Source organism: Pimephales promelas, chromosome 24 (genome assembly GCF_988280905.1).
Source record: "Pimephales promelas chromosome 24, fPimPro1.hap1.1, whole genome shotgun sequence".
In the NCBI taxonomy this organism is placed as follows: Eukaryota; Metazoa; Chordata; class Actinopteri; order Cypriniformes; family Leuciscidae; genus Pimephales; species Pimephales promelas.
In genome coordinates, this window is record NC_142792.1 from 4,809,785 (window position 1) to 4,835,882 (window position 26,098).

Here is a 26,098-nt window from a genome sequence, read left to right on the forward strand (position 1 = left end):
GCAATCCAGGTTCGAGTCTCTCTCTTGTGGTGTTTAGTTTCATTGGTTTTTCAACAAATAAAAAAGACAAAATTACCAAAAATTGATGAGTAAGAGTGGAAGTGCTGTTGGCTTAGTGGTCTGAGCGGTAGAGCTTGTTGTGGGCAACCCAGGTTTGAGTCTCTCTCTTGTGGTGTTTAGTTTCATTGGTTTATCAACAAATAAAAAAGACAAAATTACCAAAAATTGGTGAGTAAGAGTAGAAGTGCTGGTGGCTCAGTGGTCTGAGTGTTTGATCTTGGTGTGGGCAACCCAGGTTCAAATCTCTCTCTTGTCGTGTTTAGCTTCAATGGTTTTTCAACAAATAAAAAAGACAAAATTACCAAAAATTCATAAGTAAGAGTGGAAGTACCAGTGGCTCAGTGGTCTGAGCATGTCCTCCTGGGGTCAGAAGGATCTGGGTTCAAACCCCAGCCTGGTATGTGAAGCATGGTTGCGTGAAGAACATCCAGTCGTGAGCTGTGACAAGCTGCAAAACTGAGCGGATCAGGTCATGACCAGGATGAGAGAAGGCAGGACACGAAGGGGGGAGTACATATCCAAACCGCTCCCCCTGGGACTTCCAAGACAATCTCGAGCAGCGGTTATGTAAAAGGAGTCCAAATTTTCAAAAAATTACTTGTAAAATTTTTCCCAAAAAAGGCTAAGTCAACATTTTGGGCGTGGCTTATGGACACTCCTCCCTTTGGGGCGTGGCTTATGGACACTCCCCCTTTAGGGCGTGGCTTATGGACACTCCCCCTTTGGGGCGTGGTTTATGGACACTCCCCCTTTTGTCATGGCTTATGGCCACTCCCCTTTACTGTTGATTGTACCTGCACTCCATCAAGGTTCAAATCTCAGCTGTTGCTTTCTCTGGGGAAACCAACCAGCACTTGAAAGGCGTTCCCACTTACTCACATGCTGAAAAATTCAGACTACAAATACATTAATAAACTGGATTTCTAATGAGGAAATCTTAACTGGTCTGTTTTATCTTGGCAATCATTAAATTGCAAATCAGTCACAGCTTGTCCAAATTAATAGACAAACTAAACCACGTGGGCCACACATCATCTGAATAATTAGTTAATTGACTGATCAACAGAGTCAGTAACAGCAGGTGTTGATGTTTAGAAAGCCAAGATCAGCTGGAAATCATGAACAGCACACAAATGTCACATTTACCATTTTATTGGACACAAACTGGAGTAGATCATTGTCAAAAACATGCCAGTTCAAAACAGAAACAGGTTGAGTCAGGAAAAGGCTCAGATGCATAACAGTTCGGCGGTTGCTCCTCTCAAAATACTCCATGCAAAGTCACTCACTGCTTTTCCTCATGACCTCCAGCAGCTCAAACCAAGAGATCCCTACAAACAGACAGCAGTGAGACAATCAGAAACACTTCAAATTTCACTAATAACTTCCCCTAGGAAGCTACAAATCTCAGAAAGAAACAAAGTGATTGTTTATAGAATAAATATAGATCATAGGAGGTGAAAACGCATGCTCATTTTATGAGCAATTAAACCAATGCAACAGCATCTGTAAGATATCAATCAAACTACAAAATAGAATTAAATGTCACTTTGATGTCAATCCAAAACAACAAGTTAACATACAGACTCCTTCTACGAGCTATACAAGTATTTTACAAGTATTTTGCAAGTATTTTACAAGTATTTTACAAACCTGTTCCAAGAGCCACACCAACATTGCACACCCTCGACGTCTTTCTTATCTGACCCATATATGTCTGGTTTTGGAGTCTCTACTAACGAGCTGATGAGTCGATTCAGGTGTGATTGATTAGGAAGAGTTGGAAAATGTGTTGTGTTGGGGTTCCTCCAGCTATTTTACCTGCAAGTGACGTGTGTTTAACCACTGCACCATCGTGGCTTTCACAATATCATCTGTTGTTTGGTGCAGTTTGTTGGATATGCATTTTAACATAGGCAATCTAAGATTCAAACGCAACCATTTATTTATTGAACTCTTTTGAGTTTATTGAGGGCTTTGTTTTCTGTGATAAAAATATTAGCAACTGTGGGATTTGGACCAAGAACTGAATGAAAGACAAATGATTAGCCACTGAGCCACGGCATTTGTGATGTTTGATATGGTTCATTGTGGTTGTTTTTTTAGTTTAGCAACAGCATTCATTAAAACAACAATTTATTGTTCAGCTGCTAGAGCGGTTTTTTACAGGGTTGGAGATAAACTCAGGAAAGTGGCTCGTCAGGAGCAGGATTAGGGACTTTTTTTTTTAAATCTCTTTCCTCTTCATGCTGTTTTCATATATTACTGCAGATACACTTAGTGTCCACAAGGTGGGGTACATGAACACATTAATCTGGTCTCTGGTTTCATGCACACATGCCTGCTCTCCATCCAGGATTCTCCAAACACTTGTCCTATGTAGAGAAGCTGGAGTCTGTCTGAAGGCAGAGAAACACAGGACACTGTGTCTGTTATATTAGGCAGTAAAAAGCGGCCATTAGACGCATTTATAGTCAGCTGTTTTACCACAATAATAATATTCTATCCCAAATATTAAACAATCTTTACTATAAATGTAAAATCAGTGTAATTTTTGTGTTTCTGAGTCTGTAAAAGCGAGTCTCGCTCCTCCATTCATAACATCCATACCTCACGAGCGTCCAGAGATCCAGAGACTCACGTGCTCCTCACAACATGGTTCCTCATCACGTGACAGACAGACGAAGATCCAGCCAAGATTGACTATAAGTGCTGCACGAATCTGCTGCCAAAACTACACAAAGTCATTGTCTCATTGTCAAAGTATGTGCGACGCTTTGTAATATAATCAATCTGAAGCTGAATCAAACTTTGTGTCTCTTTGCACTAATAAAATAAAGACTCGTCAAATTGAAACTGAAGCGCAGTTTTCCATCCGCTCCACTAGGCGGCGTAATCGAGGTTCAGGTTCATTCTGTCAGCAGCAGCTTCAGATGATTGACAACATGGTGCTTGATATTGATAACAGTCAAAGCCACAACATGTGCAGTTTGTTTTAATAAAGCTGCACATTCTGTAGATGACAGCTCAGTGACAGACTCATAATGTCACTTAACAGCACACATTTCAAGCCATAAACAGAGAAAACAGACAAACCTTGTGACGAAGAGCAGGAGTCAAAGATGTCACACGACTCAGCCTGTAAGTCTCCTTCACTTACATTGTTTTCTCTTATAACAGTATTAGCTCACATCTAGCAGCCCTTATTTGTTGGAATTAGGTCATTATTTAGGTGTGTGTTGATTCTGAAAGCTGCTCCTCTGGTAATTTAGACTCTGTTTACATTCTGCTCTGTTGCTGAACTCCCTGTCAGACCTTCACAAGAACAAATGAATAGGTTGTTGTTGCGTTACATTTGTAATATTTCAACGAATCGCCATCTGCTGTTTATATTATGAAGTGGAATAATAGGAGATTGTGGTCTTTGTCTCTGTTGTTGTAGTGTTACTGTAGGTAATATTCTGGATTGATGCTTGTTCATAGAGTTAGTTAGTTTGTGAAGCTCTGATGTTCCTGGACATGCAGCTTCATGGTTTTGTAGAGATGCAGTGATTTGTTACTATTACTCTTGTTTATTGTGAAGCAAAGTCTCATCTTAATCTTACTTGAACCCAAAAAGTGTAACGTACTCTGTAGTATATGTTTCAAACTGTACAGATTTAGGCTTTAAATGTATTCCACTTACATCTATTAACTAGTCGTGTTTCACAATCTCATTTTTTAGATGCAGAAAATGAAATAATGTCTATTTTTATGTATGTCTTTCCTTGCAGAAAGAATGTGTTTGGACCGTTACATCCAGTCAACAGAAGCCGAGCTCTGGGCCGTTTGGACGGACATTCACCGTAGGATGGACATCAGCTCAGTCACAGGTAATGCTTTTGACGTGTTGGTGTGTAAATGTGTAGGTTAGCATCATTTTCTTTTTGAAGGGCCAGTCCTTTGAAAAGCAAACGATGGGAACCTAAGTAGGTGGGGAAGGGACGGCGGACGATTTTTTTTTTAATTGCCATTTTCATTTTTTCCAGTCAAAAGCATAACCCCCTGCTGGACATCGTGCAGGAGCTCAGGGGGGACCCCATGATCCCCCACACCTTCTCACTCGCACCACAGCATTCACTCATATCACGGAGATCTGGCTGGACTCGAACCAGCAACCTCTGAAACCGTGAGGCAACGCTCTTACCTGTGAGCCACAGATCTCTTGTCTGAACATGTGAAGGAACCTATATTTCACTATGTATGTGAGCTGGGATTTTACAATAAACCAGTTAAATGACACATCTCTAACTCACTGAGCTATGGGGTTTGAACCCATGACTCTGCCTCAACCTTGTCTCCCAGTGACGTGTGTTTAACCACTACACCACCGTTGTTTTCACAATATCATTTGTTGTTTGGTGCACTTTGTTGGATATGCATTTTACAACAGATGATATTTTACTATGTATGTGAGCCAGGATTATACAATAAACAAGTTAAATGACACATCTCCAACTCACTGAGTTACGGGGTTTGAACGCATGACTCTTCCACAACCTTGTCTCCCAGTGACGTGTGTTTAACCACTACACCACCGTGGCTTTCACACTGAGAGCTGCCGTTTGAGGCAGTTTGTTGGATATAATGCAATAAATGGTCTTTCGGGGACTTGACGCCCCCAGGTTCCAGCGTCATTAGTGCATAGATATATGCAGCATAGATATATACTGTGCTATATCTATGCTGCATATGTCTATGCACTAATGACGCTGGAACCTGGGGGCGCCAAGTCTCGAGAATTCGAGACTTGATAAATAGATATATTTATAGATAAATATATATAAATAGATATTTATAAATAGATAAATGATAAATAAAATGAATGATAAATAAAAAAAAATGAATAGATAAATGCAGCATAGATATATGCACAGCTGTGCTATATACTGTATTCTATGCTGTATATATCTATGCTGCATAGTCTATGCACTAATGACGCTGGAACCTGGGGGCGTCAAGTCCCCGAAAGACCATTTATTGCATTATATCCAACAAACTGCCTCAAACGGCAGCTCTCAGTGTGAAAGCCACGGTGGTGTAGTGGTTAAACACACGTCACTGGGAGACAAGGTTGTGGAAGAGTCATGTGTTCAAACCCTGTAACTCAGTGAGTTGGAGATGTGTCATTTAACTGGTTTATTGTATAATCCTGGCTCACATACATAGTAAAATATCATCTGTTGTAAAATGCATATCCAACAAAGTGCACCAAACAACAAATGATATTGTGAAAACAACGGTGGTGTAGTGGTTAAACACACGTTACTGGGAGACAAGGAAGCATGGGTTCGAAACTCACAATTGAATACCCTTTTCCATCATATAACACAAAGCTCTCCATAAAACCAGTCCAAACACACCATCAACTCACAGGTTTCAGTGGCTCATGATACAAAGCGTTGGTTTGTGATCCAGGAGTCCTGAGTTCAAATCCTGCTCTTGTTTATGTTAAAGACCATGTATTGCATTATATCCAACAAAACTGCCTCAAACGGCAGCTCTCAGTGTGAAAGCCACGGTGGTGTAGTGGTTAAACACACGTCACTGGGAGACAAGGTTGAGGCAGAGTCATGGGTTCAAACCCCATAGCTCAGTGAGTTAGAGATGTGTCATTTAACTGGTTTATTGTAAAATCCCAGCTCACATACATAGTGAAATATAGGTTCCTTCACATGTTCAGACAAGAGATCTGTGGCTCACAGGTAAGAGCGTTGCCTCACGGTTTCAGAGGTTGCTGGTTCGAGTCCAGCCAGATCTCCGTGATATGAGTGAATGCTGTGGTGCGAGTGAGAAGGTGTGGGGGATCATGGGGTCCCCCCTGAGCTCCTGCACGATGTCCAGCAGGGGGTTATGCTTTTGACTGGAAAAAATGAAAATGGCAATTAAAAAAAAAATCGTCCGCCGTCCCTTCCCCACCTACTTAGGTTCCCATCGTTTGCTTTTCAAAGGACTGGCCCTTCAAAAAGAAAATGATGCTAACCTACACATTTACACACCAACACGTCAAAAGCATTACCTGTGACTGAGCTGATGTCCATCCTACGGTGAATGTCCGTCCAAACGGCCCAGAGCTCGGCTTCTGTTGACTGGATGTAACGGTCCAAACACATTCTTTCTGCAAGGAAAGACATACATAAAAATAGACATTATTTCATTTTCTGCATCTAAAAAATGAGATTGTGAAACACGACTAGTTAATAGATGTAAGTGGAATACATTTAAAGCCTAAATCTGTACAGTTTGAAACATATACTACAGAGTACGTTACACTTTTTGGGTTCAAGTAAGATTAAGATGAGACTTTGCTTCACAATAAACAAGAGTAATAGTAACAAATCACTGCATCTCTACAAAACCATGAAGCTGCATGTCCAGGAACATCAGAGCTTCACAAACTAACTAACTCTATGAACAAGCATCAATCCAGAATATTACCTACAGTAACACTACAACAACAGAGACAAAGACCACAATCTCCTATTATTCCACTTCATAATATAAACAGCAGATGGCGATTCGTTGAAATATTACAAATGTAACGCAACAACAACCTATTCATTTGTTCTTGTGAAGGTCTGACAGGGAGTTCAGCAACAGAGCAGAATGTAAACAGAGTCTAAATTACCAGAGGAGCAGCTTTCAGAATCAACACACACCTAAATAATGACCTAATTCCAACAAATAAGGGCTGCTAGATGTGAGCTAATACTGTTATAAGAGAAAACAATGTAAGTGAAGGAGACTTACAGGCTGAGTCGTGTGACATCTTTGACTCCTGCTCTTCGTCACAAGGTTTGTCTGTTTTCTCTGTTTATGGCTTGAAATGTGTGCTGTTAAGTGACATTATGAGTCTGTCACTGAGCTGTCATCTACAGAATGTGCAGCTTTATTAAAACAAACTGCACATGTTGTGGCTTTGACTGTTATCAATATCAAGCACCATGTTGTCAATCATCTGAAGCTGCTGCTGACAGAATGAACCTGAACCTCGATTACGCCGCCTAGTGGAGCGGATGGAAAACTGCGCTTCAGTTTCAATTTGACGAGTCTTTATTTTATTAGTGCAAAGAGACACAAAGTTTGATTCAGCTTCAGATTGATTATATTACAAAGCGTCGCACATACTTTGACAATGAGACAATGACTTTGTGTAGTTTTGGCAGCAGATTCGTGCAGCACTTATAGTCAATCTTGGCTGGATCTTCGTCTGTCTGTCACGTGATGAGGAACCATGTTGTGAGGAGCACGTGAGTCTCTGGATCTCTGGACGCTCGTGAGGTATGGATGTTATGAATGGAGGAGCGAGACTCGCTTTTACAGACTCAGAAACACAAAAATTACACTGATTTTACATTTATAGTAAAGATTGTTTAATATTTGGGATAGAATATTATTATTGTGGTAAAACAGCTGACTATAAATGCGTCTAATGGCCGCTTTTTACTGCCTAATATAACAGACACAGTGTCCTGTGTTTCTCTGCCTTCAGACAGACTCCAGCTTCTCTACATAGGACAAGTGTTTGGAGAATCCTGGATGGAGAGCAGGCATGTGTGCATGAAACCAGAGACCAGATTAATGTGTTCATGTACCCCACCTTGTGGACACTAAGTGTATCTGCAGTAATATATGAAAACAGCATGAAGAGGAAAGAGATTTAAAAAAAAAAGTCCCTAATCCTGCTCCTGACGAGCCACTTTCCTGAGTTTATCTCCAACCCTGTAAAAAACCGCTCTAGCAGCTGAACAATAAATTGTTGTTTTAATGAATGCTGTTGCTAAACTAAAAAAACAACCACAATGAACCATATCAAACATCACAAATGCCGTGGCTCAGTGGCTAATCATTTGTCTTTCATTCAGTTCTTGGTCCAAATCCCACAGTTGCTAATATTTTTATCACAGAAAACAAAGCCCTCAATAAACTCAAAAGAGTTCAATAAATAAATGGTTGCGTTTGAATCTTAGATTGCCTATGTTAAAATGCATATCCAACAAACTGCACCAAACAACAGATGATATTGTGAAAGCCACGATGGTGCAGTGGTTTGCAGGTAAAATAGCTGGAGGAACCCCAACACAACACATTTTCCAACTCTTCCTAATCAATCACACCTGAATCGACTCATCAGCTCGTTAGTAGAGACTCCAAAACCAGACATATATGGGTCAGATAAGAAAGACGTCGAGGGTGTGCAATGTTGGTGTGGCTCTTGGAACAGGTTTGTAAAATACTTGTAAAATACTTGCAAAATACTTGTAAAATACTTGTATAGCTCGTAGAAGGAGTCTGTATGTTAACTTGTTGTTTTGGATTAACATCAAAGTGACATTTAATTCTATTTTGTAGCTTGATTGATATCTTACAGATGCTGTTGCATTGGTTTAATTGCTCATAAAATGAGCATGCGTTTTCACCTCCTATGATCTATATTTATTCTATAAACAATCACTTTGTTTCTTTCTGAGATTTGTAGCTTCCTAGGGGAAGTTATTAGTGAAATTTGAAGTGTTTCTGATCGTCTCACTGCTGTCTGTTTGTAGGGATCTCTTGGTTTGAGCTGCTGGAGGTCATGAGGAAAAGCAGTGAGTGACTTTGCATGGAGTATTTTGAGAGGAGCAACCGCCGAACTGTTATGCATCTGAGCCTTTTCCTGACTCAACCTGTTTCTGTTTTGAACTGGCATGTTTTTGACAATGATCTACTTAAGTTTGTGTCCAATAAAATGGTAAATGTGACATTTGTGTGCTGTTCATGATTTCCAGCTGATCTTGGCTTTCTAAACATCAACACCTCCTGTTACTGACTCTGTTGATCAGTCAATTAACTAATTATTCAGATGATGTGTGGCCCACGTGGTTTAGTTTGTCTATTAATTTGGACAAGCTGTGACTGATTTGCAATTTAATGATTGCCAAGATAAAACAGACCAGTTAAGATTTGCTCATTACAAATCCAGTTTATTAATGTATTTGTAGTCTGAATTTTTCAGCATGTGTGTAAGTGGGAATGCCTTTCAAGTGCTGGTTGGTTTCCCCATGAAAGCAACAGCTGAGATTTGAACCTTGATGGAGTGCAGGTACAATCAACAGTAAAGGGGAGTGGCCATAAGCCACGCCCAGATGGGGGAGTGTCCATAAGCCACGCCCCAAAGGGAGGAGTGTCCATAAGCCACGCCCAAAATGTTGACTTAGCCTTTTTTGGGAAAAATTTTACAAGTAATTTTTCGAAAATTTGGACTCCTTTTACATAACCGCTGCTCGAGATTGTCTTGGAAGTCCCAGGGGGAGCGGTTGGGATATGTACTCCCCCCTTCGTGTCCTGCCTTCTCTCATCCTGGTCATGACCTGATCCGCTCAGTTTTGCAGCTTGTCACAGCTCACGACTGGATGTCCTTCACGCAACCATGCTTCACATACCAGGCTGGGGTTTGAACCCAGATCCTTCTGACCCCAGGAGGACATGCTCAGACCACTGAGCCACTGGTACTTCCACTCTTACTTATGAATTTTTGGTAATTTTGTCTTTTTTATTTGTTGAAAAACCATTGAAGCTAAACACCACAAGAGAGAGATTTGAACCTGGGTTGCCCACACCAAGATCAAACACTCAGACCACTGAGCCACCAGCACTTCCACTCTTACTCACCAATTTTTGGTAATTTTGTCTTTTTTTTTTTGTTGAAAAACCAATGAAACTAAACACCACAAGAGAGAGATTTGAACCTGGGTTGCCTACACCAAGATCAAACACTCAGACCACTGAGCCACCAGCACTTCCACTCTTACTCACCAATTTTTGGTAATTTTGTCTTTTTTTTTTGTTGAAAAACCAATGAAACTAAACACCACAAGAGAGAGATTTGAACCTGGGTTGCCCACACCAAGATCAAACACTCAGACCACTGAGCCACCAGCACTTCCACTCTTACTCACCAATTTTTGGTAATTTTGTCTTTTTTTTTTGTTGAAAAACCAATGAAACTAAACACCACAAGAGAGAGATTTGAACCTGGATTGCCCACGCCAAGATCTAACGCTCAGACCACTAAGCCACTGGCTCTTCCACTCTTATCTGTCAATTTTTGGTAAATAAAAATGTCCTCATGTGGTGATTTGTGTGAATTACAACTTTGCAAATAGAGTCTAAATAAACTTAAAAATATTTTGCCCACCTATGGTGATTTGTCTGAATTACACCGTTGCAAATCGAGTCTAAATAAACACAAAAGTGTTTCACCTGCTTGTGGTGACATTACCGCAAATCGGCTTAACCCACCTGCCGAGATCTTCGTGAATTACATCGTCTAACGAGCTAGTGTAAATGCGCTACACTTCTGTAAGAGGGTGAGAGGAGAAAAACGAACTTCCAAACAGAACTATTTACACTATCTATGTTCCGTCCTGTCTTCTGTTCAAAATTCAAATAGATATATTTGCAAATAAAAACACCAAAACAATATAAGTCCAAAGAATGTAAAACGGGGGTCGCCCTCATGTGGTGATTTGTGTGAATTAAACCATTGCACCTCAATTCTAATAAATATAAAAGAGTTGCCCCCTCATGTGGTGATTGTAGGCCTTGCGAATTCAGTCTTATTCCCGAGAATCAGCTTAACCCATCAGCGGAGATCTATGTAAACTACATCGTCTAACGAGGTAGTGTAAATGCGCTACACTTCTGTAAGAGGGTGAGAGGAGAAAAACATAAGAACTTCCAAACAGAACTATTTACACTATCTATGTTCCGTCCTGTCTTCTGTTCAAAATTCAAATAGATATATTTGCAAATAAAAACAACAAAACAATATAAGTCCAATGAATGTAAAAGTGTTTCGCCCTCCTGTGGTGATTTGTGTGAATTACACCGTTGCAAATCGAGTCTAAATAAACTTAAAAATGTTTCGCCCTCCTGTGGTGATTTGTGTGAATTACACCGTTGCAAATCGAGTCTAAATGAACATAAAAGTGTTTCGCCCTCTTGTGGTCATTTGTGTGAATTACACAGTTGCAAATCGAGTCTAAATTTTTTTTAGAAATGTTTCGCCCTCCTGTGGTGATTTGTGTGAATTACACCGTTGCAAATCGAGTCTAAATGAACATAAAAGTGTTTCGCCCTCTTGTGGTCATTTGTGTGAATTACACAGTTGCAAATCGAGTCTAAATTAACTTAGAAATGTTTCGCCCTCCTGTGGTGATTTGTGTGAATTACACCGTTGCAAATCAAGTGTAATAAACATAAATGAGTGTCGCCCTCCTGTGGTGATTTGTGTGAATTACACCGTTGCAAATCAAGTCTAAAAACATAAGTGTTGCGCCCTGATTTGTGTGAATTACACCATTGCAAATCAATTGTAATAAAAATAAAAGAGTGTCACCCTCCTGTGGTGATTTGTGTGAATTACACCATTGGAGACTGTACTGGTTTCCTTCTCCTTCAAGCACCTGCTGCTCACACACACTCCCATCACAGAGACCTCTGAACCCGTGAGGCAGCGCTCTTACCTGTGAGCCACAGATATCTTTCAAGACATGTGCTGGAACTTATATTTCAGTGTTATCCTGAGAGTTTCCAATAAAGCAGTTAAAGTGAGAGTTGAACCCATGTTTTCATCACAGTCTTGTCCTCAGAGAGTGTTTATCCACTCAACCATGGATTTTACAACAACAACTGGTTTTGGGGACTCCTTGTCTAATGAGAACAAGTGAAAGTCAGCAATAGTGTGATTTGAACTCAGAACACTGTGATTGAAATGCAATGCTTTATCTCCTGAGCCACTGAGACAGTGGAGATGATGCAGTTAAATTAAAGTTTAATTACATTAGTTACATCTGAGACTTTGGATTAAAGTTCCTGTAAAATTGCAGCAGCAACATGTTTGACAAGCTCTGTGGTGCAGAAAATAATGATTTGCTTTTGAATGAGAAAGCCTAGTTTTTTTGTATGTATGTATGTGTGTGTGTGTGTGTATAAGTCCAATGAATGTAAAAGTGTTTCGCCCTCCTGTGGTGATTTGTGTGAATTACACCGTTGCAAATCGAGTCTAAATAAACTTAAAAATGTTTCGCCCTCCTGTGGTGATTTGTGTGAATTACACCGTTGCAAATCGAGTCTAAATGAACATAAAAGTGTTTCGCCCTCTTGTGGTCATTTGTGTGAATTACACAGTTGCAAATCGAGTCTAAATTAACTTAGAAATGTTTCGCCCTCCTGTGGTGATTTGTGTGAATTACACCGTTGCAAATCAAGTGTAATAAACATAAAAGAGTGTCGCCCTCCTGTGGTGATTTGTGTGAATTACACCGCTGCAAATCGAGTCTAAAAAACAGAAGTGGTGTGCCCTCCTGTGGTGATTTGTGTGAATTACACCGCTGCAAATCGAGTCTAAAAAACATAAGTGGTGTGCCCTCCTGTGGTGATTTGTGTGAATTACATATAGAGAGTAAAAGAAAAGTGGTGATTGTGTGAATCACACCGTTGCAAACCGAGTCCGATCGAATCTAAAAAACATAAGTGTTTCGCCCTCCTGTGGTGATTTGTGTGAATTACACCGCTGCAAATTTCTTCTGTCTTCTCTGTTCTGTCCTTATGTTAAAATACGTATACATAACGTTACACACACACACACACACACACACACACACATATATATATATATATACAAAAAACTAGACTTTCTCATTCAAAGGAAATCATTATTTTCTGCACCACAGAGCTTGTCAAACATGTTGCTGCTGTAATTTCACAGGAACTTTAATCCAAAGTCTCAGATGTGATCTGACGAGAGTAAAGTGCAGTTTTCCTCCGCTCCTCAAGGCGGCAGAAGCGGGTTCTCCTTCAGTCTGACGCTTCTGCTGCTTGACAACATGACACTTGATGACAATCACAACAACGCGAGCAGATCCTGCAGTTGGGAAGATGACAGCTCTTAATGTCACTTTAACAGCACATATTACAGCTCAACCGCAAATAAAACCGACGCAATCAAACGACACATAAATGAGGAACCGAGTACGGCACAAGACTCACCTGTAAGTAACTTTTACTTTAGCATGAAGTCAAGTTCTCTTGTCAGTCGCTATTGTAGCGTTACCTTTTTAATCTTTGAATGAATCGCCCTCTGATATTCACACTGTAAAGTGTAATAAGAAGGACTCGGTTGATATTGCAGTGTTTTATGGGTGTATGTGAGAGTCAGCAGGAGTTGTGTCTTGTGTGAAGCTCTGATGTTCTCCTGTTGCTTCCTGCTTTTATTCTACTTCCTGTTATGACTGGGATCTGAGAGTGAAAACTGCCTTTAGAATGGTATGCAATTAAAATGTCACAGTATTACTACAAGCATGAAACAATACAAGTAAAGAGCAGTGACTAGACACTTTGCAATTGGTTTTCTTTGCATAGCATTTCTAATATTGTTCTGATGTTTTGTAGGTTTGGCTTTCTGTGAATGGGGAGTTAGTTTTTAGTTCTGTGTGTTCAGTGTTTTTATAATTGTGTGTGGCCTGTAAGACAGTGATTAAGTTGAATCTCTAGTTGTTGTTACATGTATAAGATTCAAATGAATCGTCCTCTGATTTATGTGTAGTGAAGTAGAATAATAAGCAATTGTTTCTAGTCTCTTTTGTTATTAGTTGTCTTACTTTATGTAATAATAATCTAGTGGATTGATGCGTGTTAATAGAATCAGTTGATGTGTGTGTGAGTGTGTGAAGTGTGTGTCTGCTGCTTGTATTGTATCGTAGAGATGCAGTGCCTTTCTTCTAATGAAAACTATCAGGATCAATCCTTGTGCAGGAACATGTCTTTTAGGGTTACTGTTGTGTGAAGGAAGGTTTCATCTTAAAGTTATAACTCCACTTGGGCAGTTCTTTACAGTGTACATGTTTAAGCATCAAGCGTCAGCGCTCGCACCGAAGGCTTTATTTCTGTTCAGTGTTTGTGTCCATTTGTAGCCTGTAAAACTGTAATTCAAATCATAGATTATTATTGATACAGCCTTACTGAACTAAACTATATTATTATAATAGTAATATATTTTCACACTGTACAACTTTAGGCTTTTAATTTATTCCATTTCCTTTTATTAACTAGTCTTTAGACTAACTTTCACATTGTCATTTATAGATGTAGAATATTGAGTATTTCTAAAACTAATCTTTTTTTTCTTGTCTTTCCTTACAGAAGGAATGTGTTTGGACCATTACATCCAGTCATCAGAAGCAGAGCTGTGGGACGTGTGGACAGACATTGACTGTAATGATGGACTTCTGCTGAGGGACAGGTAATGTAAATGCTTGTTTTACTGTACTAAACATGTAGGTACCCATCATTTTCTTTTTGAAGGGCCTCCCCCTTTGAAAAGCAAATGATGGGAACCTAAGCGGGTGGGGAAGGGACGAGGAGGCGAAATTTTTATATAAAAAAAAAAATATTTTTTTTCCTTGTTTCCAAAAATCATAACCCCGGCTGCTGACTGTCTCGGAAGCTCCAGGGGGAGACCGTACTGGTATCCCCCTCCTTTGGGCGCGCCACTCACACAACATCCACTCCTATCGCGGAGATCTGGCTGGGATCGAACCAGCAACCTCTGAACCCGTGAGGCAGCGCTCTTACCTGTGAGCCACAGATCTCGTGCTGATGATGTGCTGGAACTTATATTTCAGTGTTATCCTGAGAGTTTCCAATAAAGCAGTTAAAGTGAGATTCGAACCCACGTCTTCATCAGTCTTGTCCTCAGAGAGTGTGTGTTTATCCGCTCGCCCATCATGGATTTCACGTTGACAGCTGGTTTTGGGGCCCCTTGTCTAATGAGAACTATTGAAAGTCAGCAATAGTGGGACTTGAACTCAGGATGCTGTGATTGAAACACAACTCTTTCTCTCCTGAGCCACTGAGACTGCTGAGATGAAGAGCGTTTTCAACCGGTTTGATCCAGAGTTGTGTGTTAAATGATGAATAACTTCAACAAACATGGATCTGAAACCTGGGATTTGAACCAGGACTGTCTGGTTGGTGAGGTTGACAACTATCCACTGAGCCACAGAGACTGTGAATCAATGATGTTGTTTTAGATTTCAAGTTTAAGGTTCTTAGCGTATGTTAAAGATTATTGTCATTGATTAATAATTCATTGACTACTCAGATCTATTCTTTATAAAATGATTTTATTTTTAAGTTATTCTTTGTATCAACTGTATCAGTGTGCGTGTTGTGTCCTATCGTCTGTCTATATAAATATACATGCAAAAAAAGTCAGATCTAAAATTATTTTCGCCCTGCTGTGGTGATTTGTGTGAATTACACTATTGCAAATCAAGTCTAATGAACATAAGAGTGTGCCCTCCTGTGGTGATTTGTGTGAATTACACCGCTGCAAATCGAGTTTAAAAAACATAAGTGGTGTGCCCTCCTGTGGTGATTTGTGTGAATTACACCGCTGCAAATCGAGTCTAAAAAACATAAGTGGTGTGCCCTCCTGTGGTGATTTGTGTGAATTAAACCGCTGCAAATCGAGTCTAAAAAACATAAGTGGTGTGCCCTCCTGTGGTGATTTGTGTGAATTACATATAGAGAGTAAAAGAAAAGTGGTGATTGTGTGAATCACACCGTTGCAAACCGAGTCCGATCGAATCTAAAAAACATAAGTGTTTCGCCCTCCTGTGGTGATTTGTGTGAATTACACCGCTGCAAATTTCTTTGCAGTCTTCTCTGTTCTGTCTTCTCTGTTCTGTCCTTATGTTAAAATACATACATACATAACGTTACACACACACACACACACACATATATATATATACAAAAAACTAGACTTTCTCATTCAAAGGAAATCATTATTTTCTGCACCACAGAGCTTGTCAAACATGTTGCTGCTGTAATTTCACAGGAACTTTAATCCAAAGTCTCAGATGTGATCCGACGAGAGTAAAGTGCAGTTTTCCTCCGCTCCTCAAGGCGGCAGAAGCGGGCTCTCCTTCAGTCTGACGCTTCTGCTGCTTGACAACATGACACTTGATGACAATCACAACAACGCGAGCAGATACTGCAGATAGGAAGATGACAGCTCTTAATGTCACTTTAACAGCACATATTACAGCTCAACCGCAAATAAAACCGACGCAATCAAACGACACATAAATGAGGAACCGAGTGCGGCACAAGACTCACCTGTAAGTAACTTTTACTTTAGCATGAAGTCAAGTTCTCTTGTCAGTCGCTATTGTAGCGTTACCTTTTTAATCTTTGAATGAATCGCCCTCTGATATTCACACTGTAAAGTGTAATAAGAAGGACTCAGTTGATATTGCAGTGTTTTCTGGGTGTATGTGAGAGTCAGCAGGAGTTGTGTCTTGTGTGAAGCTCTGATGTTCTCCTGTTGCTTCCTGCTTTTATTCTACTTCCTGTTATGACTGGGATCTGAGAGTGAAAACTGCCTTTAGAATGGTATGCAATTAAAATGTCACAGTATTACTACAAGCATGAAACAATACAAGTAAAGAGCAGTGACTAGACACTTTGCAATTGGTTTTCTTTGCATAGCATTTCTAATATTGTTCTGATGTTTTGTAGGTTTGGCTTTCTGTGAATGGGGAGTTAGTTTTTAGTTCTGTGTGTTCAGTGTTTTTATAATTGTGTGTGGCCTGTAAGACAGTGATTAAGTTGAATCTCTAGTTGTTGTTACATGTATAAGATTCAAATGAATCGTCCTCTGATTTATGTGTAGTGAAGTAGAATAATAAGCAATTGTTTCTAGTCTCTTTTGTTATTAGTTGTCTTACTTTATGTAATAATAATCTAGTGGATTGATGCGTGTTAATAGAATCAGTTGATGTGTGTGTGAGTGTGTGAAGTGTGTGTCTGCTGCTTGTATTGTATCGTAGAGATGCAGTGCCTTTCTTCTAATGAAAACTGTCAGGATCAATCCTTGTGCAGGAACATGTCTTTTAGGGTTACTGTTGTGTGAAGGAAGGTTTCATCTTAAAGTTATAACTCCACTTGGGCAGTTCTTTACAGTGTACATGTTTAAGCATCAAGCGTCAGCGCTCGCACCGAAGGCTTTATTTCTATTCAGTGTTTGTGTCCATTTGTAGCCTGTAAAACTGTAATTCAAATCATAGATTATTATTGATACAGCCTTACTGAACTATACTATATTATTATAATAGTAATATATTTTCACACTGTACAACTTTAGGCTTTTAATTTATTCCACTTTCCTTTTATTAACTAGTCTTTAGACTAACTTTCACATTGTCATTTATAGATGTAGAATATTGAGTATTTCTAAAACTAATCTTTTTTTTCTTGTCTTTCCTTACAGAAGGAATGTGTTTGGACCATTACATCCAGTCATCAGAAGCAGAGCTGTGGGACGTGTGGACAGACATTGACTGTAATGATGGACTTCTGCTGATGGACAGGTATGTACATGCTTATGTTTTACTGTACTAAACATGTAGGTTCCCATCATTTTCTTTTTGGAGGGTGACCCCTTTAAAAAGCAAATGATGGGAACCTAAATAGGTGGGGAAGGGACGGCGGGGCAAAATTTTTAGACAGCTAAATTTTTATTGTATAAAAAACATAACCCCTGCTGTCCATTGTGGCGGGGCTCGGGGGGGGACCCGAATCATCCCCGCCCCTTCACACATACAGCATTCTCTCGTATCGCGGAGATCTGGCTGGGATCGAACCAGCAACCTCTGAACCCGTGAGGCAGCGCTCTTACCTGTGAGCCACAGATCTCTTGCTGATACATGTGCTGGAACTTATATTTCACTCTTCGAGCCCTGCGATTTTACAATAAATCATGCTGAGGTGGGGCTCGAACCCACGTCTCCAGTGCAACCCATCAGCCGAGATCGTGTGTTGAGCCACTGCACCACTGTGGCTTTCACACTGAGATCTGGTGTTTTGGCCACTTTGTTTGATTTCATCACATCAATTTTGCGCTCAATTCTCATTTACTAAAGGAAAGCCTTTGTGCTTAACTGTTCACACACTCATATCGCAGAGACCCGGCTGGGATCGAACCAGCAACCTCTGAACCCGTGAGGCAGCGCTCTTACCTGTGAGCCACAAATCTCTTGCTGAACTTGTATTTCAGTGTTATCCTGAGAGTTTCCAATAAAGCAGTTAAAGTGAGATTTGAACCCAATAGCTTAGCTGGGATTTGAACCTTAACTTCAGCGCACCCTTACCTTCACAGAACATGTATTTAACCAATGCACCACTGTGGTTTTCACTCTGAGAGCTGGTGTTTTGTCCACTTTGTTTGATATAACAACTATTGATAACAATTTTATTTAAATTATGGGGACCAAAAATGCTGAGATGGGATTTGAACCTTAACCTCAGCACATCCTTACCTTCACAGAACATGTATTTAACCACTGAACCACTGTGGCTTTCACGCTGAGGGTTGGTGTTTTGGCCACTTTGTTTGATAAAACAACTATTGATAACAATTTTATTTAAATTACTGGGACCAAAAATGCTGAGATGGGATTTGAACCTTAACCTCAGCGCATCCTTACCTTCACAGAACATGTGTTTAACCACTGCACCACTGTGGCTTTCACGCTGAGAGTTGGTGTTTTGGCCACTTTGTTTGTTAAAACAACTATTGATAACAATTTTATTTAAATTACTGGGACCAAAAATGCTGAGATGGGATTTGAACCTTAACCTCAGCGCATCCTTACCTTCACAGAACATGTGTTTAACCACTGAACCACTGTGGCTTTCATGCTGAGAGTTGGTGTTTTGGCCAGTAGTGCATAGATCAGTAGTGCATAGATATATGCAGCATAGATATAGAACAGTGCTATATCTATGATGCATATATCTATGCACTAATGAGGGGGGCGCCAAGTCCGGAGAATTCGCGGGGAATTCGCGGAGAATTCGGGGACTTGGCGCCCCCAGGTTCCAGCGTCATTAGTGTATAGACATATGCAGCATAGATATATACATGATATATACATATCATGCATAGATATATGCAGCATAGATATAGCACTGTTCTATATCTATGCTGCATATATCTATGCACTACTGATGGGGGCGTATGCAGCATAGATATCTACACAGTGTCGTCTTTAGTGGCTCAGTGGTAGCAATACCGGCTCTGAAGCGAGTGGTTGCCGGTTCTGTTCCTACTTCTTCTTGCGTTTAGATGTGCAGTGGTTAAACACATGTTCTGTGAAGGTAAGGATGCGCTGAGGTTAAGGTTCAAATCCCATCTCAGCATTTTTGGTCCCAGTAATTTAAATAAAATTGTTATCAATAGTTGTTTTATCAAACAAAGTGGCCAAAACACCAACTCTCAGCGTGAAAGCCACAGTGGTGCAGTGGTTAAACACATGTTCTGTGAAGGTAAGGATGCGCTGAGGTTAAGGTTCAAATCCCATCTCAGCATTTTTGGTCCCAATAATTTAAATAAAATTGTTTTCAATAGTTGTTTTACCAAACAAAGTGGCCAAAACACCAACTCTCAGCGTGAAAGCCACAGTGGTGCAGTGGTTAAACACATGTTCTGTGAAGGTAAGGATGCGCTGAGGTTAAGGTTCAAATCCCATCTCAGCATTTTTGGTCCCAGTAATTTAAATAAAATTGTTATCAATAGTTGTTTTATCAAACAAAGTGGCCAAAACACCAACTCTCAAAGCGAAAGCCGCAGTGGTGCAGTGGTTAAACACATGTTCTGTGAAGGTAAGGATGCGCTGAGGTTAAGGTTCAAATCCCATCTCAGCATTTTTGGTCCCAGTAATTTAAATAAAATTGTTATCAATAGTTGTTTTATCAAACAAAGTGGCCAAAACACCAAATCTCAGCGTGAAAGCCACAGTGGTGCAGTGGTTAAACACATGTTCTGTGAAGGTAAGGATGCGCTGAGGTTAAGGTTCAAATCCCATCTCAGCATTTTTGGTCCCCATAATTTAAATAAAATTGTTATCAATAGTTGTTATATCAAACAAAGTGGACAAAACACCAACTCTCAGAGTGAAAACCACAGTGGTGCAGTGGTTAAATACATGTTCTGTGAAGGTAAGGGTGCGCTGAAGTTAAGGTTCAAATCCCAGCTAAGCTATTGGGTTCAAATCTCACTTTAACTGCTTTATTGGAAACTCTCAGGATAACACTGAAATACAAGTTCCAGCACATGTCTCTGCAAGAGATTTGTGGCTCACAGGTAAGAGCGCTGCCTCACGGGTTCAGAGGTTGCTGGTTCGATCCCAGCCGGGTCTCTGCGATATGAGTGTGTGAACAGTTAAGCACAAAGGCTTTCCTTTAGTAAATGAGAATTGAGCGCAAAATTGATGTGATGAAATCAAACAAAGTGGCCAAAACACCAGATCTCAGTGTGAAAGCCACAGTGGTGCAGTGGCTCAACACACGATCTCGGCTGAAGGGTTGCACTGGAGACGTGGGTTCGATCCCCACCTCAGCATGATTTATTGTAAAATCGCAGGGCTCGAAGAGTGAAATATAAGTTCCAGCACATGTATCAGCAAGAGATCTGTGGCTCACAGGTAAGAGGGTTCAGAGGTCACGGGTTCAGAGGTTGCTGGTTCGATCCCGGCCAGATCTCCGCGATACGAGAGAATTCTGTATGTGTGAAGGGGCGGGGATGATTCGGGTCCCCCCCCGAGCCCCGCCACAATGGACAGCAGGGGTTATGCTTTTTTATACAATAAAAATTTAGCTGTCTAAAAATTTTGCCCCGCCGTCCCTTCCCCAGCTATTTAGGTTCCCATCATTTGCTTTTTAAAGGGGTCACCCTCCAAAAAGAAAATGATGGGAACCTACATGTTTAGTACAGTAAAACATAAGCATGTACATACCTGTCCATCAGCAGAAGTCCATCATTACAGTCAATGTCTGTCCACACGTCCCACAGCTCTGCTTCTGATGACTGGATGTAATGGTCCAAACACATTCCTTCTGTAAGGAAAGACAAGAAAAAAAAGATTAGTTTTAGAAATACTCAATATTCTACATCTATAAATGACAATGTGAAAGTTAGTCTAAAGACTAGTTAATAAAAGGAAATGGAATAAATTAAAAGCCTAAAGTTGTACAGTGTGAAAATATATTACTATTATAATAATATAGTATAGTTCAGTAAGGCTGTATCAATAATAATCTATGATTTGAATTACAGTTTTACAGGCTACAAATGGACACAAACACTGAATAGAAATAAAGCCTTCGGTGCGAGCGCTGACGCTTGATGCTTAAACATGTACACTGTAAAGAACTGCCCAAGTGGAGTTATAACTTTAAGATGAAACCTTCCTTCACACAACAGTAACCCTAAAAGACATGTTCCTGCACAAGGATTGATCCTGATAGTTTTCATTAGAAGAAAGGCACTGCATCTCTACGATACAATACAAGCAGCAGACACACACTTCATACACTCACACACACATCAACTGATTCTATTAACACGCATCAATCCACTAGATTATTATTACATAAAGTAAGACAACTAATAACAAAAGAGACTAGAAACAATTGCATATTATTCTACTTCACTACACATAAATCAGAGGACGATTCATTTGAATCTTATACATGTAACAACAACTAGAGATTCAACTTAATCACTGTCTTACAGGCCACACACAATTATAAAAACACTGAACACACAGAACTAAAAACTAACTCCCCATTCACAGAAAGCCAAACCTACAAAACATCAGAACAATATTAGAAATGCTATGCAAAGAAAACCAATTGCAAAGTGTCTAGTCACTGCTCTTTACTTGTATTGTTTCATGCTTGTAGTAATACTGTGACATTTTAATTGCATACCATTCTAAAGGCAGTTTTCACTCTCAGATCCCAGTCATAACAGGAAGTAGAATAAAAGCAGGAAGCAACAGGAGAACATCAGAGCTTCACACAAGACACAACTCCTGCTGACTCTCACATACACCCAGAAAACACTGCAATATCAACTGAGTCCTTCTTATTACACTTTACAGTGTGAATATCAGAGGGCGATTCATTCAAAGATTAAAAAGGTAACGCTACAATAGCGACTGACAAGAGAACTTGACTTCATGCTAAAGTAAAAGTTACTTACAGGTGAGTCTTGTGCCGCACTCGGTTCCTCATTTATGTGTCGTTTGATTGCGTCGGTTTTATTTGCGGTTGAGCTGTAATATGTGCTGTTAAAGTGACATTAAGAGCTGTCATCTTCCCATCTGCAGGATCTGCTCGCGTTGTTGTGATTGTCATCAAGTGTCATGTTGTCAAGCAGCAGAAGCGTCAGACTGAAGGAGAACCCGCTTTTGCCGCCTTGAGGAGCGGAGGAAAACTGCACTTTCCTCTCGTCGGATCACATCTGAGACTTTGGATTAAAGTTCCTGTGAAATTACAGCAGCAACATGTTTGACAAGCTCTGTGGTGCAGAAAATAATGATTTCCTTTGAATGAGAAAGTCTAGTTTTTTGTATATATATATATATGTGTGTGTGTGTGTGTGTGTGTGTGTGTGTGTGTGTGTGTGTGTGTGTGTGTGTGTGTAACGTTATGTATGTATGTATTTTAACATAAGGACAGAACAGAGAAGACAGAAGAAATTTGCAGCGGTGTAATTCACACAAATCACCACAGGAGGGCGAAACACTTATGCTTTTTAGATTCGATCTGACTCGGTTTGCAACGGTGTGATTCACACAATCACCACTTTTCTTTTACTCTCTATATGTAATTCACACAAATCACCACAGGAGGGCACACTACTTATGTTTTTTAGACTCGATTTGCAGCGGTGTAATTCACACAAATCACCACAGGAGGGCGACACTCTTATGTTTATTAGACTTGATTTGCAATAGTGTAATTCACACAAATCACCACAGCAGGGCGAAAATAATTTTAGATCTGACTTTTTTTGCATGTATATTTATATAGACAGACGATAGGACACAACACGCACACTGATACAGTTGATACAAAGAATAACTTAAAAATAAAATCATTTTATAGAGAATAGATCTGAGTAGTCAATGAATTATTAATCAATGACAATAATCTTTAACATACGCTAAGAACCTTAAACTTGAAATCTAAAACAACATCATTGATTCACAGTCTCTGTGGCTCAGTGGATAGTTGTCAACCTCACCAACCAGACAGTCCTGGTTCAAATCCCAGGTTTCAGATCCATGTTTGTTAAAGTTATTCATCATTTAACACACAACTCTGGATCAAACCGGTTGAAAACGCTCTTCATCTCAGCAGTCTCAGTGGCTCAGGAGAGAAAGAGTTGTGTTTCAATCACAGCGTCCTGAGTTCAAGTCCCACTATTGCTGACTTTCAATAGTTCTCATTAGACAAGGGGCCCCAAAACCAGCTGTCAACGTGAAATCCATGATGGGCGAGCGGATAAACACACACTCTCTGAGGACAAGACTGACGAAGAAGTGGGTTCGAATCTCACTTTAACTGCTTTATTGGAAACTCTCAGGATAACACTGAAATATAAGTTCCAGCACATCATCAGCAAGAGATCTGTGGCTCACAGGTAAGAGCGCTGCCTCACGGGTTTAGAGGTTGCTGGTTCGAGTCCAGCCAGATCTCCGCGATATGAGTGAATGCTGTGGTGCGAGTGAGAAGGTGTGGGGGATCATGGGGTCCCCCCCTGAGCTCCCGCACGATGTCCAGGAGGGGGTTATGCTTTTGACTGGAAAAAATGAAAATGGCAATAAAAAAAAATTTGACCGCCGTCCCTTCCCCACCTACTTAGGTTCCCATCATTTGCTTTTCAAAGGACTGGCCCTTCAAAAAGAAAATGATGGGAACCTACATGTTTAGTACAGTAAAACAAGCATTTACATTACCTGTCCATCAGCAGACGTCCATCATTACAGCCAATGTCTGTCCACACGTCCCACAGCTCTGCTTCTGATGACTGGATGCAATGGTCCAAACACATTCTTTCTGTAAGGAAAGACATGAAAAAAAAAGTTTTAATCTTTTTTTTAAGATTAAAAAGATAGTTTTAGAAATACTCTATATTATATATTCTACATCTATAAATGAGAATGTGAAAATTAGTCCAAAGACTAGTCAATAGAAGGAAATTGAATACATTAAAAGTATAAAATTATTTAAATTATATTTTGAGAAAACAGAGTGTGTTTGTATACGTTTGCTGAGGAGAGATTAGGGATGAGCTATAGTTTAGCTTGCATAGAAGTATTGTGTGCAATGACACATCAATGTAACACAAAAATAAACAAGAAATCTCTTGACAAAATAACTGGTGTAGCTTCCGTGATTGAACCATAATTGGGACAAGCTTAAGTTTTAAATTTACAATAATCCTAAAAGGCTGGTTTCCTGCACACGGTTTTAACCCTGTTCTGTTCTGTTCTGGACTGTATGTATGATGGTTTTCATTAGAAGTAAAATCACTTGAGCTCTACACAAGCATGAAGCAGCAGAAATATCAGAGCAACTGACTCTATTAACAAACATCAATCCAGTATATTACCTACAGTAAGACTACAATAACAACAACAGCATGAAAATAAATAAAAAATAAAAACAGCATCCCTTATTATTCTGATTATAAATGTAAAGCAACACCCGATTAATTTTCCCTTCTGAAGGTCTTAGTGTGTGTTTAGAAAAAAATACTCTAAAAAGAGTTTTTCTCTTTTTATAGAAGACGCGAATGCTTTCATAACAAACTTAAACAACAATTAGTTTACAGACACCATGAACTGACAAGCTCTGCTATCATGACATTTCAGCAGGACGATTCATTAGTGAAAAAATACAATTATACAAAACATTAAGCGTCGCGATATCATTTTACAAAAGAAATTCACTTTATGTGCAAAGTTACTTACCGAGAAGTTAAATGACACTCAATTCCCGCATGTTATCGGACTGTATGTCGTTTTATTTGCTGAAATATGTCCAGTTGTGTGGCTGTCATGTGCACATGTTGTAGCGTCTGTCATCAACAAGCGTCAATGTTGCCAAGGACCCGAAGGAGTCGCTCTGACAGTGATGCCCGCTCACGCCGCCTAGTGGAACGGATGAAAACTGCGCTTCGGTTTCTGTCATTCTGCTAAATAAATAAACATAAAGGTGTTGCGCCCTCCTGTGGTGATTTGTGTGAATTACACCGTTGCAAATCAAGTCTAATAAACATAAAAGTGTTGAGCCCTCCTGTGGTGATTTGTCTGAATTACACCATTGCAATTCGGGTCAAATAAACATAAGTGTTGCGCCCTCCTGTGGTGATTTGCATGAATTACACATTTGCAAATCAAGTCTAAAAGTGATTCGCCCTTCTGTGTTGATTTGTGTGAATCACATTTTTGCAAATCGAGTCAAATAAACTAATAATATTGAACCCTTCAGTGTGATTTGAATGAAGATTCCACCAGTCGGCGCCTTAACACACACATCACTCATATCAGGCTGGGATCGAACCAGCAACCTCTGAACCCGTGAGGCAGCGCTCTTACAGATCTCTTGCTAAGCCATGTGCTGGAACTTATTTTTCACTCTTAGAGCCCTGTGATTTTACAATAAATCATGCTGAGGTGGAGATCAAACCCACATCTCCAGTGCTACCCATCAGCCGGGAACGTGCATTTAGCCACTGCACCATTGTGGCTTTCACACTGATATCTGGTGTTTTGACCACTTTGTTTGATATACACTTTGTATGATTGCCCAATAAAGCAGTTAAAGCTTTGACAGAGTCTCTGTTGTTTGATTTTTAACATGTTGAGCAGTGGTTTGGACCCACGTCTCTATCCCAGCTTCACCACCAGAGAATGCGTGTTTAACCAGTAACTCCACCGTGGCTTTCATTTTGAGAACTGGTGTCTGGGACTCTTAAAACACAATGCTTTATCCTCTGAGCCAGTGGTTAAGCTTTTATGCCAGTAACTTAACAAGCAATAGTGGGATTTAAACTTAGGACTCTGTCATTAAAACTCCACGCTGTAGCTCCTGA

The 26,098-nt window shown here is 40.0% G+C and overlaps 8 long non-coding RNA genes across 8 annotated transcripts; 4 read left to right on the plus strand and 4 right to left on the minus strand.

Moving 5' to 3' along the window:
- The first annotated feature begins 3,066 nt into the window (after positions 1-3,066).
- LOC120476731 (uncharacterized) lies at positions 3,067-4,693 on the plus strand. The gene is made up of 3 exons (XR_016149845.1): positions 3,067-3,201; positions 3,834-3,932; positions 4,089-4,693. It is a non-coding gene; the product is annotated as an uncharacterized LOC120476731 (long non-coding RNA).
- Positions 4,694-4,777: 84 nt separating this feature from the next.
- On the minus strand, positions 4,778-6,984 carry LOC148965144 (uncharacterized). Its single transcript, XR_016149844.1, has 3 exons — positions 6,850-6,984; positions 6,119-6,217; positions 4,778-5,962 (listed from the first exon to the last, which is right to left on the minus strand). It is a non-coding gene; the product is annotated as an uncharacterized LOC148965144 (long non-coding RNA).
- Positions 6,985-7,284: 300 nt separating this feature from the next.
- On the plus strand, positions 7,285-8,840 carry LOC148965145 (uncharacterized). Its single transcript, XR_016149843.1, has 2 exons — positions 7,285-7,380; positions 7,592-8,840. It is a non-coding gene; the product is annotated as an uncharacterized LOC148965145 (long non-coding RNA).
- A 3,936-nt stretch (positions 8,841-12,776) lies between these two features.
- Positions 12,777-14,330, minus strand: LOC120470996 (uncharacterized). Its single transcript, XR_005620704.2, has 2 exons — positions 13,132-14,330; positions 12,777-13,006 (listed from the first exon to the last, which is right to left on the minus strand). It is a non-coding gene; the product is annotated as an uncharacterized LOC120470996 (long non-coding RNA).
- Positions 12,997-17,510, plus strand: LOC148965146 (uncharacterized). The gene is made up of 3 exons (XR_016149861.1): positions 12,997-13,133; positions 14,284-16,268; positions 17,420-17,510. It is a non-coding gene; the product is annotated as an uncharacterized LOC148965146 (long non-coding RNA).
- On the minus strand, positions 15,248-17,426 carry LOC148965147 (uncharacterized). Its single transcript, XR_016149862.1, has 2 exons — positions 16,267-17,426; positions 15,248-16,141 (listed from the first exon to the last, which is right to left on the minus strand). It is a non-coding gene; the product is annotated as an uncharacterized LOC148965147 (long non-coding RNA).
- Positions 17,511-21,637: 4,127 nt separating the features above from the next.
- LOC120476725 (uncharacterized) lies at positions 21,638-23,454 on the plus strand. The gene is made up of 2 exons (XR_005622243.2): positions 21,638-22,197; positions 22,323-23,454. It is a non-coding gene; the product is annotated as an uncharacterized LOC120476725 (long non-coding RNA).
- On the minus strand, positions 22,917-25,126 carry LOC120476703 (uncharacterized). Its single transcript, XR_005622219.2, has 3 exons — positions 24,975-25,126; positions 23,958-24,057; positions 22,917-23,800 (listed from the first exon to the last, which is right to left on the minus strand). It is a non-coding gene; the product is annotated as an uncharacterized LOC120476703 (long non-coding RNA).
- Between the last annotated feature and the right edge of the window lie 972 nt (positions 25,127-26,098).